The sequence below is a fragment of the Gorilla gorilla genome, chromosome 8 (genome assembly GCF_029281585.2).
Source record: "Gorilla gorilla gorilla isolate KB3781 chromosome 8, NHGRI_mGorGor1-v2.1_pri, whole genome shotgun sequence".
Lineage (NCBI taxonomy): Eukaryota > Metazoa > Chordata > Mammalia > Primates > Hominidae > Gorilla > Gorilla gorilla.
In genome coordinates this window covers 18,878,159-18,895,029 of record NC_073232.2, presented here as the reverse complement: position 1 = coordinate 18,895,029, position 16,871 = coordinate 18,878,159, and the positions used below count along the sequence as shown (strand labels likewise).

General features: G+C 35.9%; 1 long non-coding RNA gene across 1 annotated transcript in view; it reads left to right on the top strand.

Moving 5' to 3' along the window:
* The first annotated feature begins 3,633 nt into the window (after positions 1–3,633).
* LOC129524942 (uncharacterized) overlaps positions 3,634–16,871 on the top strand; it is a 77,658-nt gene continuing 64,420 nt past the window's right edge. The window contains exons 1-2 of the long non-coding RNA XR_008668931.2: positions 3,634–3,831; positions 10,694–10,721. This is a non-coding gene — a long non-coding RNA (uncharacterized lncRNA). The remainder of the gene's footprint in view (positions 3,832–10,693; positions 10,722–16,871) is intronic.

Genomic DNA, 16,871 nt, shown 5'->3' with positions numbered 1-16,871 from the left:
GGCATGTTCTTATTTATAGAAAACCCTAAAAGATCACAAAAAACTATTAGAACTAATAATTAAATACAGTAAAGTTGCAGGCTACAGAATCAACACACACATTTGTAGTTTTTGTACAGTATCAAACTATACAAAAGAAATAAAGATATTAATCCCATATACAACAGCTACAAATACAACTTAGGAATAAATTTACCCAAGGAGGTGAAATACCTGGACACTGAAATTGAAAAACACAGCTAAGTAGAAAGATAATTCATGTTCATGGATTGAAAGAATTAAGATTGTTAAAAATTCCATTTTACCCAAAGAGACCTACAGATTCAGTGCATCCTTATCAAAATTCCAATGTCATATAATAGAACTAGAAAGAAAATCCTAAAATTTATATAGAACTACAAAAGACCCCAAATAGCTAATGAAGTCATGAGCAAAAAAAACAAAGCTGGAGGCATCATATTCCCTGATTTCAAAATATACTACAAAGCTGTAGCAACTAAATATGGCAGCAGTGGCATAAAAATTGACCAGTGGAATAGAAAACAGAGCCCGGAAGTGAGCCACACATGACAGTCAATTGATTTTTTTAGAAAAATGCCCAAGCACATAGAATAGGTGGACCATCTCTTCAATTTTTTTCCGTCTTCACAGCCACCACTATATCCAAAGCTATAATCAGCTGTCACTAGACTACAACAAAAGTTTCCTTACTGTTTTCTGTTCCTTTTGAAACACAAATGTGACTCATGTTGTGCAATGGCTTCTCTTTGCTCTGAGGATAGAACAAAATTCTCATCTCAGTTACAAGGTCCTGTGTGGCTTTGCTCCTCCTTGTCTTCTTAATCTGTCTCTTTCCTCCCGTGCTTCCTTGCATCCAGCTATGATGGAACCCTTTCAGAACTTTGTCAAATTCACTATGCTCCCTCCTTCCCTGGGCTCTTTATACTTGTCATTACCTCTATCTAGAATGTTCTCCCTGTTAGTTCTCTTTTCCTATTTAACAGTTGCTCATACCTCAGAACTCAGGTGGTGTTATTTTATTGGAGAAGCCTTGCTTGATCCCTAGACTAGGTTAGTGTCTTCTGTAATGTCAAAGAACCAGATTCCTTTCTATTTTGATACAAAGCTCACATATTACAAAAAATCTGTTTTTTTTTATATTCATCTCATGCAATAAATTGCAACCTCTATGAGAAGAGTCTTATGGGTCATTGCATTCTAGGAACCTAGCCCTAGGGCTGAAAAATGATGGGTTTACAACAGATATTTTAAAATAAAACAATATATGAATATATGGATAGCTTTAATGTGAAAGCAGAGATACCTGATAGACTGAAATCTTTATACAGTTGACATTTGAGCAACACAGGTTTGAGCTGTGGGGGTCCACTTTTACATTGACCTCTTGGATATAAAAATCCACACGTGCTTAAATCTCTCATTTTAAATGTCGTAGTATTTATGTGTAGTCTGTGCTTATCATCTTGTATATGTTAAATCATCTCTAGATTACTAATAGTACTCAATACAATGTAAATGCTATGTCAATAGTTGTTATACTGTATTGTTTAAGGAGTAATGACAAGAAAAAGTTTGTACATGTTTATGTGCAGACACAGTTACCTATTTTTTCCAAATATTTTTGATGCTCAGTTGGTGGAGTTGATGGATGTAGAACCCATGAATATGGAGGCTGACTGTATTGTTGGTGGTGAAGTTGTATTAGATGACCAGTTCCTTGCAAATGCTGTGCAGGTATATATTGACATAAAAATCTGATACTTTTAAGTAGGATTCTAGTCAATAAAAAAATATTAAAATACCTATCTCCATAGCTGACCATCTTGCAAACATTTGACCACAAATTATAATATTTTATTGTTGCAAGTTTTCTTATTTTCATTATATAAATGGTCACACCATTTATATAGACAGGCATACACATATGTAATGCACATTGTCCTATTAGCCAGAAGTTTGAGTTCAAATTTAGTGAATAATTTAATTTCTCTTATATTTTAGTGGTAATCTAAAATGTTGGCGATATTCAGTTCTTTTGTGGTAGAAAAAATAAACATATTTTACATATAAAAACAGACAGCAAACAAAATTCTTAATTATGTTTATTACTCTTCATAAAGAAATATATGAAAAATTCATCAAATAATTTAAAAGATATTAGATCATTAGATTTATATTAGATTCAAAATATGTCTCTCCTGTGGTCTGTTTTCCATCCTGAAGGAGAAAGAGAGAGAGAGAGAAAGAGAAAGAGACAAATATGTCTTTACATAGGAAAAACTCAGAAACTTTTATAAATATGGTTTAAAATTACTTGAAAATATAGAATTAGTATGTATAAGAATTCAATAATTTCAATAATATGTAATACCTTCGAGGGAGCATATCTTGGATATATTATATAATACTTTCAGTAAATATTTTTAAGTTATTTTATGATTCTATTGTTATGTGGAATACTAAACCAATTTTGGTAAGCTAAGAGAATGTATATTTTAATGATTTCCCCCATGTAATATGTAGTAAATCAGATTTTGTACTTTTTTTTGCTCTTTTTGCGATATTTTCTTTTTTGGAGGAAATCTTATATTTTTCCCCCCTTTATTTATTCACACCCATTATCCTTATGGAATATTTCAGATATTATGGTGAGAGACAACTGCACTCTGAGACACTAGTATAGTTATCACAGACCAGATTTTTGTAATTCCGAAATAAAGGGTAGAAAGTATCCACACTTTTGGAGCTGCTGTACCAGAATAGCTTTTGAATATCTTTGTGAAGAATGACTTGTTGAAAGATATCATAGCAGAAAAGGAGAAAAATTGAGCTCTTGGGGGCGCTGCAAGACCTTTGGTTGGATCTATAAAAGGAAGAGACTTCTCTTTAAAGAGTTTCGCAAAAGGTCTTGAGCATTAGCAATGTCAATTTTGAAGGGACTGCCACGGGGGCTTTCCCTTTGCACTTGAAAAACCCATCTCTAGGCCTATTGTCATATCTTATAGCTGTATTTCATAATTTGTAAGGTTATGGGAATAAATGTTATAATTATTTAATGTTTATTAGACGTCTAGTTAGAATATACTAAACTACACCCCTTTTCAAATCTCATACTGTAACTTGAATACAGTGGACACACATGAGAGAAAGAATGAGCTTTCAAATTGGAAAAAGATCTATAGGAAGGCTTTATAACAGTTATCAAGTTATCAAGTTTCTGCTTTTTTCCTGCCTGGAATGTGCTTTGCTGGCTACAGCTTCAATAGCTACCTTGAGACCTTGAGATGAAAAGTTCATCCTGAACATGAAAATCAATTAGTAGAGACAGCGAAAGCAGAAAAGATGAAAGAGCTTTGTCTCAAGCCACGAGACTGGCCCCAAACTACTATACCAGCTTCCGGAATGCAAGTTATGTGAGTGGGAAATAATGTGTGTGGTATGTTCCTTTGCTAGGATGGCCAACAAAGTACCACAGACTGGTTAGCTTAAACAACAGAAATTTATTGACTGACAGTTCTGGAGGCTGGGAGTCTAAGACCAAGGGGGCAGCAGGGTTGGGTTTGTCTGAAGCCTCTCTCCTTGGCTTGCAGGTGGCCACCCTCCTGTTGCCGCTTCACATGGTCTTTCCTCTGTGCGTGCGCATCTCTGGTGTCCCTCTCCATGTCCTAATCTCTTCTCAAAAGGACACCAGTCATACCTCACTTTACCTTCGTCACCTCACCTTATCTCCAAGTACAGTCACATTCTCAGGTCCTGGGAATGAGGATTTCAGCATGTAAATTTTGCGGAGACACAAGTCAGCTCCTAACAGTGAGTATAGATGCTACTAGTTTTTTTTCGGTTTTGGGGGCTTTTGTTGAGACAGAGTCTTGTCCTGTTGCCCAGGCTGGAGTGCAGTGGTGCAATCTCAGCTCAATGCAACCTCTGCCTCCTGGGTCAAGCAATTCTTGTGCCTCAGCCTCCCAACAAGCTGGGATTACAGGCATGTGCTATCACGCCGGCTGGTTTTTGAATTTTTAGTAAACACGGGGTTTCACCATGTTGGAAAGGCTAGTCTCAAACACTTGGCCTCAGGTGATCTGCCTGCCTTGGCCTCCTGAAGTGCTGGGATTACAGGAATAAGCCATTGTGTCCGGCCCATGTTTCTAGGTTGTTTAAGTTACTGTTTGGTTCTTAGCAGTCACATGTAATTACTAACGAACACAAAGAGTACATATAGACATTTATTTATAGATGGGAAGGTAGTCAATCCCAGAGAGTCTTAAAACAGATATAGCAGAGGTTTCTTCTGGGGGATTAAGCTATTTGCTTGCAGTATAAAACATGATATTTTATTTGTTTAAAACCAGATGTATGCATTATGTTGATTTAAAATCTGAAGCAAATTTAAAAATAACTATGACTAAGAATTATCCATAAAATCAGTGAAACTGTTATGTTCTATTTCAACAGCTTATTTTTAGGAAACACAGTTGAGAAGGCATGATGTCATGATAAGGGACATGACAGTCATGATACTGTTGTCCTTGCTGATAAGGCCAGCACACCATTTTAGTATCCTGAAGAAAAAACAAATCCATGTCACTTATATCTGATTTTAATATAGTGCCAATGAGTAAATAAACAGCCTGTGAAGGACTAGATTACACAATTAGACCAAACTGTAAAAAGAGTGCAAGTATCATAATTTATCAGTAGTAACGCTAAAAGCAAACATAAATATATAATAGTGTATAATTAATATAGTATACCATTGGTAATTATATACTATTAATTGTATACTATTAATATATACTAAAATGTTGGCAAATAGTATATTTTTTCCACAGACGTGATCAATCTATGAATTATCTAGTGATTAAGTTATTTATAGCTTTGTTTTTGATTTTTGCCTTGATTAAATTTGATATATCTTTTTTACTTTGAGTCAAAAATTGAATGTATTCATATTATTTTTATATTTTCTTTTTTTATTAAAAAACTTGTTTCTTCTATTTTGCTAGGTTAAAAAGTTAAAAGTCTATAAAAGTACTTAGATTAGATAACATGTCTTTGATGAAAGACATAGAAATGTTACTACACAGAGTACACCTAACCTTTTCCCTTCACTCTCTCTCCTGCCTCTACACATCAAACATCCATGGGTTAAAAAGCCCATTTGGAAATTAGTTTTATTAAAATAAAGAACCCTCATACTCTCTGTGATTGGTCAATTTCCCCTTGTTTTCAAATTTTATCCTGATTTCTCTACCATTTCTACAGATAAGAAAACTGTGGTTCAGAGAGATTAAGAAGTTTTAGGTCATATAATTTGCAGATAATTGGAATCAAGATTCAGAATCTGAGGTTTTGATTCCAAAACACACAAAAAAATAGAAACCCTCAAAGAATGTGCAATCTAATGAAGGAGACAGGAAAGTATAATCAATTGTGGTAAACATCAGTATGATAAAGGTCCTAGGAGTAGACAGAGAGCAGATGATCTGAGGTGATTTGGTAGGTGAAAGAAATTGTGAGGAAAACATTCATGAGGGTGTGGGGGGGGGGGGTGACAAGGAAGTGATTTGAGTTAAGGACAACAGCATGAACAGATTAAAGGTGGGAAAGTAAATGTCATTTTGGACAAAAGCCAATAATTTGGCCCAGCTGAGGCATCCTGTTGAGAGGGAAGAGGAATAGAAGCTGCTGAGGTGAGATCAAGCCATAGGTTGAAGTTCTATCTTGAGGAATCATACTTGCTGTGCTAAGGAAATGGAACTTTCTTATTTAAAGAAGAAATAGCATATGAGCATTCTTTTTAAAAAAATAAGTGTGACTTGATTAGACCTGAATTACAAAGAGATACGTATTATAGCATTATGGAATATAGATTCTAGAGGGGAGAAAATAATGCAACCAAGGAGTCCAGGTAGTAGAATGTAATAAGACTCAATATGAGATACTGAAGTCATAAACCAGGACACTGATTAGGAGAGATGGAGGAGATTGGAAACATTTTAGGGTTAAAATGGACAGGACTTTCTGATTAATGAAGAGGGAGGAAAAAGCTGTATGATCCCCAGTGAAGCCATCAGGTCTTTAATGGCAGCAGGTTTGGGATATGTTGAATTTGGATGCCCTCGTAATCTTTAGGCTGCAAAGTCCAGTATGAAGGAGAAAGTTGCAGAAGGTAACTGAGCTTTGGGACTCATCATCTTATTTAAAATTGCAAACTCATGAAAGTCCTTGACTGCATTTTTAATCCATTGTAATGTATTTCATTCATTTTAAGCTATACTTTTTCACGTGTGAACAGCTCTGAAATTGAGATGTGCCTTACAGTCTATAGAATATTGCAGTTTAATTGTTCATAAGATGCATAAAACTGTGATGCATCTAATAGCCAATAGGATCTTACATTTGATGAAATGCCCCATATCCTTTCATTTCCTTATTTATTTATTTTTAACTTCCTTCACTAGAATGTAACCTCCATGAGGGCAGCCTTTATGTTTTGCTTTCTTTTCTTTTCTTCTTCCATTTTGTTCTGTTCTCTCTCTCCAGTGCCTAGAACAGTCCTGATACATAGTAGGTGTTCAAGAAATATCTGTGGAGTGAATGAATGTCTTGGGCTATTTTCCTCAGTTGAAAGTGGGTGATTTCATCAAGGGAGAGATTAAATATATGTAGGAAAATGGAGAGAACCAAATGGAAGTAACTTTTGGCAAATTCAGGAATTTGCCAAAGATCTGCACAGGATGACTGGGTTGGGGAGCCCCCCCCCCCCCCCCCACTCAGAAAGTAGATGAAGTGTCAGGTGCTTAACTCAAGAGAGTGGCATATCACACGCCTCAGTCATTTTGAGTTTAAGAATCACTAAGCAACAGTTTAAGGAGTTTCCTTTTTTATTGTTTGAGAGATTTGTGAGACAAATTTTAGCGTAGACTTAAGCAAGAAGTTATCCTAATCACAGTTTTAGATAAACTGTAACAGACTACGTAGTAATTTCATTCAACACTGCTTTCTATCCAACCTAAAGCTATGAAACACATTCAAAAGATACAGACACACACACACACACACACACAGAAGTTAACACATGTGAGAAAGAAGTTCTACTCAAATAATCAAACCTTTCTCAAGGGAAAAGGATGGTGTATTTTGTGCTACTGCAGAGGATGCACTTGAAACCAACAGTCATGCGGGAAACATTTTGGCTCAAAAGAGCTCTGATAGCTAGAGTTGTTTATCTTTGGCAAGGGCTCACAAAAATAGTTGTGAAATGTTTAAGCAGAGGCTGAAGAGTACTTGTAAGGGATGCTATAGGGCTCTCTATGTAACCTCATTGCCTATAATATGTTTAATGCAAGTTAGGACAGTACATGCTCAATTCCCCCTTAATTTCAGGGGGAAGGTGTCATTACATATAAAAATTGAATGACTCACATGTGATTTTTCCAAGGATGTTAATTGGTGTTGCCTCCAAGCAGTGCAAAGCATACCTGAGACAGTGAACCCATAGGCCACAGAGAAGTGCAGCGCTGTCCAGGTCAACTGTTTCCCCCTGGCCTTTCCTTCATACCATTGGCTTCGTGTTCTTCTGCCTTTGTCTTCCTGATCTTTGTAGATTTTTCCCTGTTTCCATTACTCAGCAGCCTCTGCCTTGTTTGGGTTTGAGCAGTCTCTCTAGCCGCTTTGTACCCCAATACTATTTTAATGTGTGCTTTTGTGGAACAGAAGGTTTTGGGGAACGTGTCTGTCACATTTACAGCATTGAGTAGGAGGCTGGAGAGATGGACTCTAAAGTTATCTCCAACTTGGAGTTTCCACGATTATAAAAGTGTCTGCCTAAGCAGACTGAATGGACACCAATCATTAATTTGTGAAGAATAGAAATCAGGGCTGACTGATATTAATTTTTCATCTGTAAATATCTGAAAGTTAATATTAATATTAACTAGTTTGAAGTTTGCTACATTTTATCATTAAGACCATTTATAAATGAAATCTGTCAGCTTTCATTAAAAATAAAGTTTGCCAAACAGGCTAGGGACATCTCTAGGATTTTGGGCTGTCAGACAGACAATTGGTACATCTGGAAATGAGCTCAAGAATGTGGGTTGTTCTGTAAGATATTGAGCATAGTTCTTTTAATTCTCTGAGAAAAACTGCTGTTTTACTGAGAATGTTGGGAAGAGAGCACATACACTTCACTGTAAGAATGTATTCATTTTAAGAACTTCAGTGTTTGCTCCATTATGGGTCCCTTTCATGTCCCTCTAGTAATGCAGGTATGTACATTGTCTTCACCTATAATATTACTATTATGAGAAAAGAAAAATGACTGAAACCTAACTGCAAATCAAATTCTCTAAATTAGCATTCAGGTATTACTTTATTAGTAGATTGTAACAGTTAATTTCTCCTGTGAGCCACAAGCCAGGAGAATTACTCATCTGGTGAGACGGCAAATGCTGACAGCCTTAGTACTCAATGACTTCTTTATAGACTCAAGAATTACTGTATTTCTTCAGCACATGCTTGTTTTCCTATCTTAAAGCAACATGGGGAGTTTCTGTCCTGGTCTTTTAATTTACTGATTTCTTCTAACACTGTTTTTGGCAGAATATTTTCCTACTTGTGTGATTTTTGCCAGATGAGAAATAACTACACTATCAAACAAGCAAACACCATGAAAAAGGCTGCATGTGTAGGTCCCACTCTGAGCTTTAGGGTCAGAGTCTCTAGGATTGAGGCCTGCTCATAAGTATTTTTGTAATGCTCCCTGGGTTCTGCTGATAGGCAATGCTTGCTAAGAAACCTAATTATTTTCAAAGGGCTTTTCTAGCATTATCATTGTATGACTCTATATATTGTACATTAACATTAGAATAAAGTGTCAAATGAATTTAATAATTAACTTTTTAACAGGTGTAATAGGATTTTAAAATCCAGTTGTGTCTGAGTAATATGATAGCACCAATATGATAGATACCAGTTACCAAAAGGAGCAGATGAAGGTTGAATTCACTGTTTGCATGACTGCTTGAGCTGAGACTTACACCATCGGTGGTTTCTGGTTCTTAGGCCTTCAGACTTGAACTGAATTACATCACTGACTTTCTGGGTTTCCATATGTGATAGCAGACTACGAGACTTCTCAGCCTCCATAATCACATGAACAAATTCCTTACAATAGATTTCATTAGACACACACGCACACACACACACACACACAAATACATAATTATATATATAAACACACATGCATCAACACACACACATATATGTGTGTTCTGCATATAATACAATTACTTTTAAATGGCAAAAACCGCAGTTACATAGGCCAAAATATTTAAAAGTTACTATACGTCAAGTTAACTGTGAAATAAAATGTTTTCTTCTTCTACTTTGACAAATTCTGTATGATGATTATACTTAACAAATGTGTTTAAATCTGTGATTTTATTTATCTGGAAGATGGCACAAGATCAAAGAAGATAGAATTAATCACGATTATTCATGATTGGGTGCTCAGAAGCTGGGCTAGCAATGTTAGGATGAATAATTAAAAATAAAATCACTATCTACATATTATCTATTTTTATATAAGTTATTTCCTCTATTTTGGTAAAATTGTTAATTTTTTTTGCCATATTGAAGATTTATCACAGGCCGGGTGCAATGGCTCATGCCTGTAATCCCAGCATGTTGGGAGGTCAACGTGGGCGGATAACTTGAGATCAAGACCAGCCTGGCCAACAGAGTGAAACCCCGCCTTTACTAAAAATACAAAAAAAAATTAGCAGGGGGTGGTGGCGGGCACCTGTAGTCCCAGCTACTCAGGAGGCTGAGGCAGGAGAATTGCTTGAACCCAGGAGGTGGAGGTTGCAGTGAGCTGAGATTGTGCCACTGCACTCCAGTCTGAGTGACAGCAAGACTCCATTACAAAAAAAAAAAAAAAAATATATATATATATATATATATATATATTACATAAAACAATGTATTCATAGGAATGTCAAATTAGACAACCTTTCTGGAATTATAATGGACAGATTTTTTGTGTGTTTAAATTATTACTTCAATTCAGGGAAGCTTCACTTGGCTGACTGTAGCAACTTTAAGGTAATAAAATTATTAAAACAATATTTAAATAAGAATGAAATTATGATAATATGTTATGTTAAATACTGTAATGGGCCTAATATAATATATTGTCATTATAGTGGAAAATTTATAAAATATTTTAAGATATAATATAAATTATGTTTTTATTCTCAAATATCCAGAGGTATACAATATTGTGAAGGGTTGGCATTACATTTCACAAATGCTAGATCCATTTTTATCTGTTCATTTCTTTATCATATATCCATCAATCAGTTGAACATTTAAGACTATTCTGAACTGTTTATTACTACAAAACAGTCCTCATTCACTATGCATAACTGGCTTTTGTAAATGCCATTTAAGTCAATGAATACTTCTACCGGCATTGACTGGAATGTGAAGGAAGGCAAGAAAATAGAAATTTGGCACTACTGGAAAGCAACACCTCATTATGTAAAAAAAATCAAGTGTGTTAATAGTTTCTTGAGAGAAAATATTTGACAAATTAATTGTATTTTCTCTTATTGGAAAAGAAGGGGTTAAGCAGTTGGCCTGAAATTTCTTTCTTTCCCATTTTCAGATCTCAGGGTGGCCTTGGAGTAGAAGGGGTAAGTGACCCAAATATAATCTCCTGTAAATATGTTAATAACAGATTTATGGCCAACAAAAGAATAGTATTTGCGAGTAGAAGAAACCTTGTCTATCAAATGCTTCTAGGAAGATGTTTCTAATCTATGGTATTAGTTGACTCAGGCTTTTTCCTTTTCTTTTCTTTTCTGTTCTTTTTTTTTTGAGACGGAGTCTCACTGTGTCACCCAGGCTGGAGTGCAGTGGTGCAATCTTGGCTCACTGCAACCTCCACCTCCCTGGATCAAGCAATTCCCTTGCCTCAGCCTCCCGAGTAGCTGGGATTACAGGCGCACGCCACCAAACCTGGCTACTTTTTTTATATTTTTAGTAGAGACAGGGTTTCACCATGTTGGCCATACTGGTCTCGAATTTCTGACCTCACATAATACACCCGCCTCAGCCTCCTAAAGTACTGGGATTACAGGCGTGAGCCACCGCTCCCGGCGACTCGAGCATTTCTATTGTGTAAACATTCCCTGCAATCCCAGGTAGTGTTCATCTCTGACATCAGTAATGATACAACTCTTAAATTGTCCTGGCATTTGGAAAACTACTTCACTGTGGCCTGAATGGTATTAATCACAAGAGTGGATGTTTAGGGCTACGGATCAAGCTTTGCCAGCATGGAGTGACAGACTCCATGACAGAGGCACACGTACATTATTTAATAAATGCATGAGGTCGTATGAGGTCGTATGATTTTCGGTATGCGAGGCCCTGTATCCAGGCAGGGGTCTCTCTTGTTTGCATCTGAATGTGGCACTGGGACAGAGGAAGAAGTATGAACGTTGAATGAAGACTGAAATGCGTGTGAATGCACTAACTGGTCTCATTCTCATTAGTAGATCATGCTACATTTTCTGATATTTTGTGATATAAAATTGCTATATGATATCTATTATTTAATAGTAAAAAGAAAAACTAAGGATTTTACCCAATCTTACATTCAGAGCAAAATAAATTGTTGACTTACCCGGCCAGCCGCCCCGTCCGGGAGCTGGGGGGGCCAGCCCCCGCCTGGCCAGCTGCCCCATCCGGGAGGTGGGGGGCAGCCCCCGCCCGGCCACCGCCCCGTCTGGGAGGTGGGGGGCCTCTCTGCCCGGCAGTCCCGACTGGGAAGTGAGGAACCCCTCTGCCCGGCCGCCACCCCGTCTGGGAGGTGTACCCAACAGCTCATTGAGAACGTGCCATGATGACAATGGCGGTTTTGTTGAATAGAAAAGGGGGAAATGTGGGGAAAAGAAAGAGAGATCAGATTGTTATTGTGTCTGTGTAGAAAGAAGTAGACATAGGAGACTCCATTTTGTTCTGTACTAGGAAAAATTCTTCTGCCTTGGGATGCTGTTAATCTATAACCTTACCCCCAACCCCGTGCTCTCTGAAACATGTGCTGTGTCCACTAAAGGTTAAATGGATTAAGGGCGGTGCAAGTTGTGCTTTGTTAAACAGATGCTTGAACGCAGCATACTCCTTAAGAGTCATCACCACTCCCTAATCTCAACTACCCAGGGACACAAACACTGCGGAAGTCGGCAGGACCCTCTGCCTAGGAAAACCAGAGACCTTTATTCACATGTTTATCTGCTGACCTTCCCTCCACTATTGTCCTATGACCCTGCCAAATCCCCCTCTCCGAGAAACACCCAAGAATGATCAATAAATACTAAAAAAAAAAAAAGACATTGTTGACTTAATTTAAATTTTTTACAAAGTAGTGAGAGAAATAAGCAATAAAATTGCATTTATCAAATTTCCTGGGTTATGTTTTCAACATACCAGTTATGAAAATGTAGGCTTTTCCTATCAAGAGCTATTATCTAAGAGAAGAGGGTATTCACTGAGGAATGAGTGAACAATGCAAAGGCCAATTGCCTCTGAGAGTTCAGTGCTTCACAGGACTTAGCTGCGTTCCCACATCCAGGAAGTCCTTATGCTACTGGCAGAATAACTTTGAAGACTGTTTTATGATTTTGTGATATATATAAAATTAAATTTAGGAAACAGCTTCCTGAGCCTGGTCACCATCTTGTGGAGGCCTACTTCCAATCAATCACTTTTGAGAAATAAACGGAAAAACAGAATCACATTTCTGTATGTATTGAGCATTAACTATGTGCCCAGCATTCTTTTAGGGATTGGGATATGTCAACGAACAAAATAGAGATCCTACACTTACATGGAGCGTTTATTGTTAAAAAAAAAAACCAAAAACCAAAAAACTAAAAACCAAAGATGTTGATAAAATTAGTGATATTTTGCAGTAAAACTTTCCTATGTTTCATCATCTTTTGGATACAAAACAGGTTATATTGCCAGTAAAAACTAAAATTTCTGAGATATGAAATCTGTAACTCAAGAGCTTTAACACTTCTTTTGAGATGTCGCATATATTATTTATTTCTGAAAATCCCTAGAGTTGCCTTTCAAAATTTCATAGAGGATCTCAGGTTTTCTACAAGGCAATAATTATAAGAACTTAAATGAACTAAAATGTATTACATCAACTTAAATTAATTGTACATATTTCAATTCTAATATGCAAGCCACAAACTTCCTTTGCCTAAATAGAAGAAAGAAAATGCTGAGGAGAACAATCATGTAAATCTGGAGCCAAAAATAAGCTCATCCTATTGTGAAATCTGGACATACTAGCAAAAATTAAATGAGAATTCTATTTTCACCTTCTTACGAATTCATTGTGAAAAGATTCTTTCAAGCCATCAGATGGAATTTATTTAAGAGTTGTTTTATGGATTTTTTTTTAACCTTTTCAGTGTTTTGAAATTAGATACATTTAAATATTGCAAGAGAGATTAGGGAGGATATTTCCAACACCCCCTTTGCTGTTCTAGAAATGATTAAGGAGTGAGCCTGCTGAAATGGAAAATAGCCAGTGCATTTCTGGCCAGATAAGTGGGAAGCAGTAGCAGCTGGTGAACAGACTGCATTCGGGGACCCAGCTGGACTCCGGGAGATATGGAAAAGGTTTCTGAGGGGTGGTGGTGGCATGCCTTTCCTGGAGGCCTCTAAAAATCAGATGGACACCCTTCTGTGTGAGTTGGGACGTCTGTTCTACTGGCTGATAGATAGAAGATAGTAGGAAGGCATTCCTGCCTGTCATTGAAATTTGTTGAAAATCTGCTATGTACCAGCTGATGGAGACACCCAATGGACAAAATGGACATGACTCTCTAAGTGATTATAATTCTCTCAAATTGACACTCAGTAAATAAACGGGTCTTTGGTAACAAGGACATCCCTCAGTAAAACACCGCTCTTCATTTTAGCGAGTAGTGCAGTGCTGAGTGCAGCTTGTGGTCTACTGTTTGCTTCTGTGAGTATCCTAAATCAAATTTCTGAAGTAATGAAGCTTGTTAATGTGTGAGGAACCCTTTACGAAAACCATTTTGATGTAGACTTGGTTCTCAGTTAAGGGTATTGTGAGAAAAGTTTTACTCCATTAAGTTGCAGATCCTAAACTGTTATAAATCATTCTATTGAAGTAATATGCCTAGGGCTGGCATATCTTTTTTTTGGACATAAAGAGATTTGCTACACAGTGTTAAATGAACCTCACAGAGAACCAATGGAACAGCAAATATCTTTCCAGCAGGGAGAATGCAATCTTGTACAGGCATCACACTCAACTCCCACAGTGAATGTGAATGTTTTTTTTTTCTTTTTTTAACATGTTTTTAAGAGCAACAGAAATTGGAAGCAGTGCACAGAACCAAGATGTACAGTCATTAATCCCACTTCCGTTTGAGGATGAGGGTAAAATATTGGATAACCTCAATCACTTCCACTGTCATAGGGATTTAAGAATATCTGGATTGCTGATTACAAGTTTCATTTAAAATGTAACACACTGAGGTCAGTGCAGTTTTGCTGTGACTCATTTTGTTCTCTAAATGACATCTGAAGTTACCTAAATTTTTTTAGTTACCAGCTACCTGAAAGTAGCCAAAGTATTTGCTTACTGGGATAAGATGAAAAACATCATCCCAGTATTCAAGTTTTTGCTAAATACAGTTTTTAATATCTGACACTTTATATGCTATAACCAGACACCCAAGAAGACCAACAACATGAGCAAAAAATGGCAAAACTAATAGAAAATAGAAATAAATCTTCCAGATTTCTAGGTATAGAGACTCAGACTTTAAATAATTATTCTACTATGGTCAAAATGATACTAAGATCTTTTTATTTCCATAGGAAAGATAAAAATTATTTTAAAAATGACAAAATTGTAAGTGTGGTACTGAAAATGAGTAACTAAATGAAGTATCAGTGGTTAGATAGTAACATTAGAAAATGTCAAAGAGAAAATAAGAAATTAAAAGATAGTTTAGAAAAAATAATCAGAATAGAACATAAAGAGATAAAATGGTAAAAACATGTAGAATTGGTGATAAAGAGAATATTGTGAGAAGCTCTAATATTTGTATCATTTGAGTTCTACAATAGGATAAGGGGAAATTATAAAAGTAATATTTACCAAGATCAGCACTATCAACTTTCCACAACTGATGAAATACACTATATTACAAATTAAAGATATTATATGAGTTAAAATATGTTTACAAAAGGAAGGAAAGATGGAAGTAAGAATGTTAGGAAGGAAGAGAGGAAGAGAGAACAAAGTTTACAAGGAAGTATATCATAGAAATTGCCCAGAGGTATAGACAAAGAAACTATCTTAAAAGCAGCCTAAGAAAGATAGATTACTTTCAAATGAGCAACAAGTTTGGTTAACAGCTGACTTCTCAACAGAAATAATGAAAGGCATAGACAATGGAAATAAAGCAAATAACTTCCAAAGAATAATTCTCAGTAATAATTTCTGAAAGAATAAAGAGGAAATAGAAAATTTTAGACAAAAAATGAAGAGCTCATAAGCAGCAGACATTCAGTAAACATAATGCAAAAGGTGAGGGTTTAAAGTATAAAAAGATAATGTGACATTTCAGAGATACTAGAAGGAAGAAAGAGCAACAAAAATGCTAAATACCTTCATACATCTAAGTGAATTTAACTAACGTATCACTATTTTTTGTCTTTAAAATACACAATTAAAACACAGGATTACAGTAGTGTAAAATCAAAGTGGGGAACAGGATGGTAGTAAATGGAGTTAAAGTGTTTTAAATTTTTACATTTTCCAGTGATAGGATAAATGACAGATTAAATTTAGATTCTGATAAGTGACAAATGGACATTGTATTTTTTTAGGTAGCCACTAATATGTTTAAAATGTGTAATTTCCAAGTAAGTAGAGGAAAGAAAAGGGAAATAAAAATGCCTAATTATATAGAAGACCAGAAACAAGAGAAAAAATAACATACAACTTATGAGACAAATCAAGATCAAATAGGAAAAGAGAAAGCACTATATTCTGGTTACTATATGATAAGTAAAGGGGATAAATGTCCCTTTTATTTATCGTATAAGTATGTGATAAGATATGAAAGATAAAGACCATCAGGATGATTGCTTTTAAAGCTAACTTTGTGGTATTTGCAAGTTACACATCTAAACATAAAGAATACATAAATTCGAATATAAGAAGATAGAAAAGGACATATCATGCAAACAAAAATTAAAAGTAAACTGCAAATATATTCAAATGTATAAGGAAGAAATAATGCTGTTATTACACAAAGTATACATGCTTCTTGACTTTTGATGGGGTTACTTCCTGTTAAACCGATTGTAACATTGAAAAATCATATGTAGAACTATTAGAAGTTGGAGACTGTATTTTAGATGGCAGAAAACCAGGAACATTCCCCAACTCATAAAGTAATACAAGTTTGTCTCTATCTCATATAAAAATCTCACTCAAAAATTCTAAGCAAATATTATCAAATTATCTAGCAATATATAAATACAATAATGTGGTGGTTTGCAAAAATGACCACAGTACTTTGCAGCAGCTCTTGTCAAGAGGTGAAACCCATTTTCCATGTCATGAATCTATGTTGATCATGCAACTTGCAACAATAACAAATACGATACAAGCAGAAGCTTAAAAGCACTCTCAAACGTTGGAGCTTGCTACTCTTGAAGTACTGCTGTTTTGTGGACAAACCTGTATTTGCTACTGTATGATGAGCCACACATGG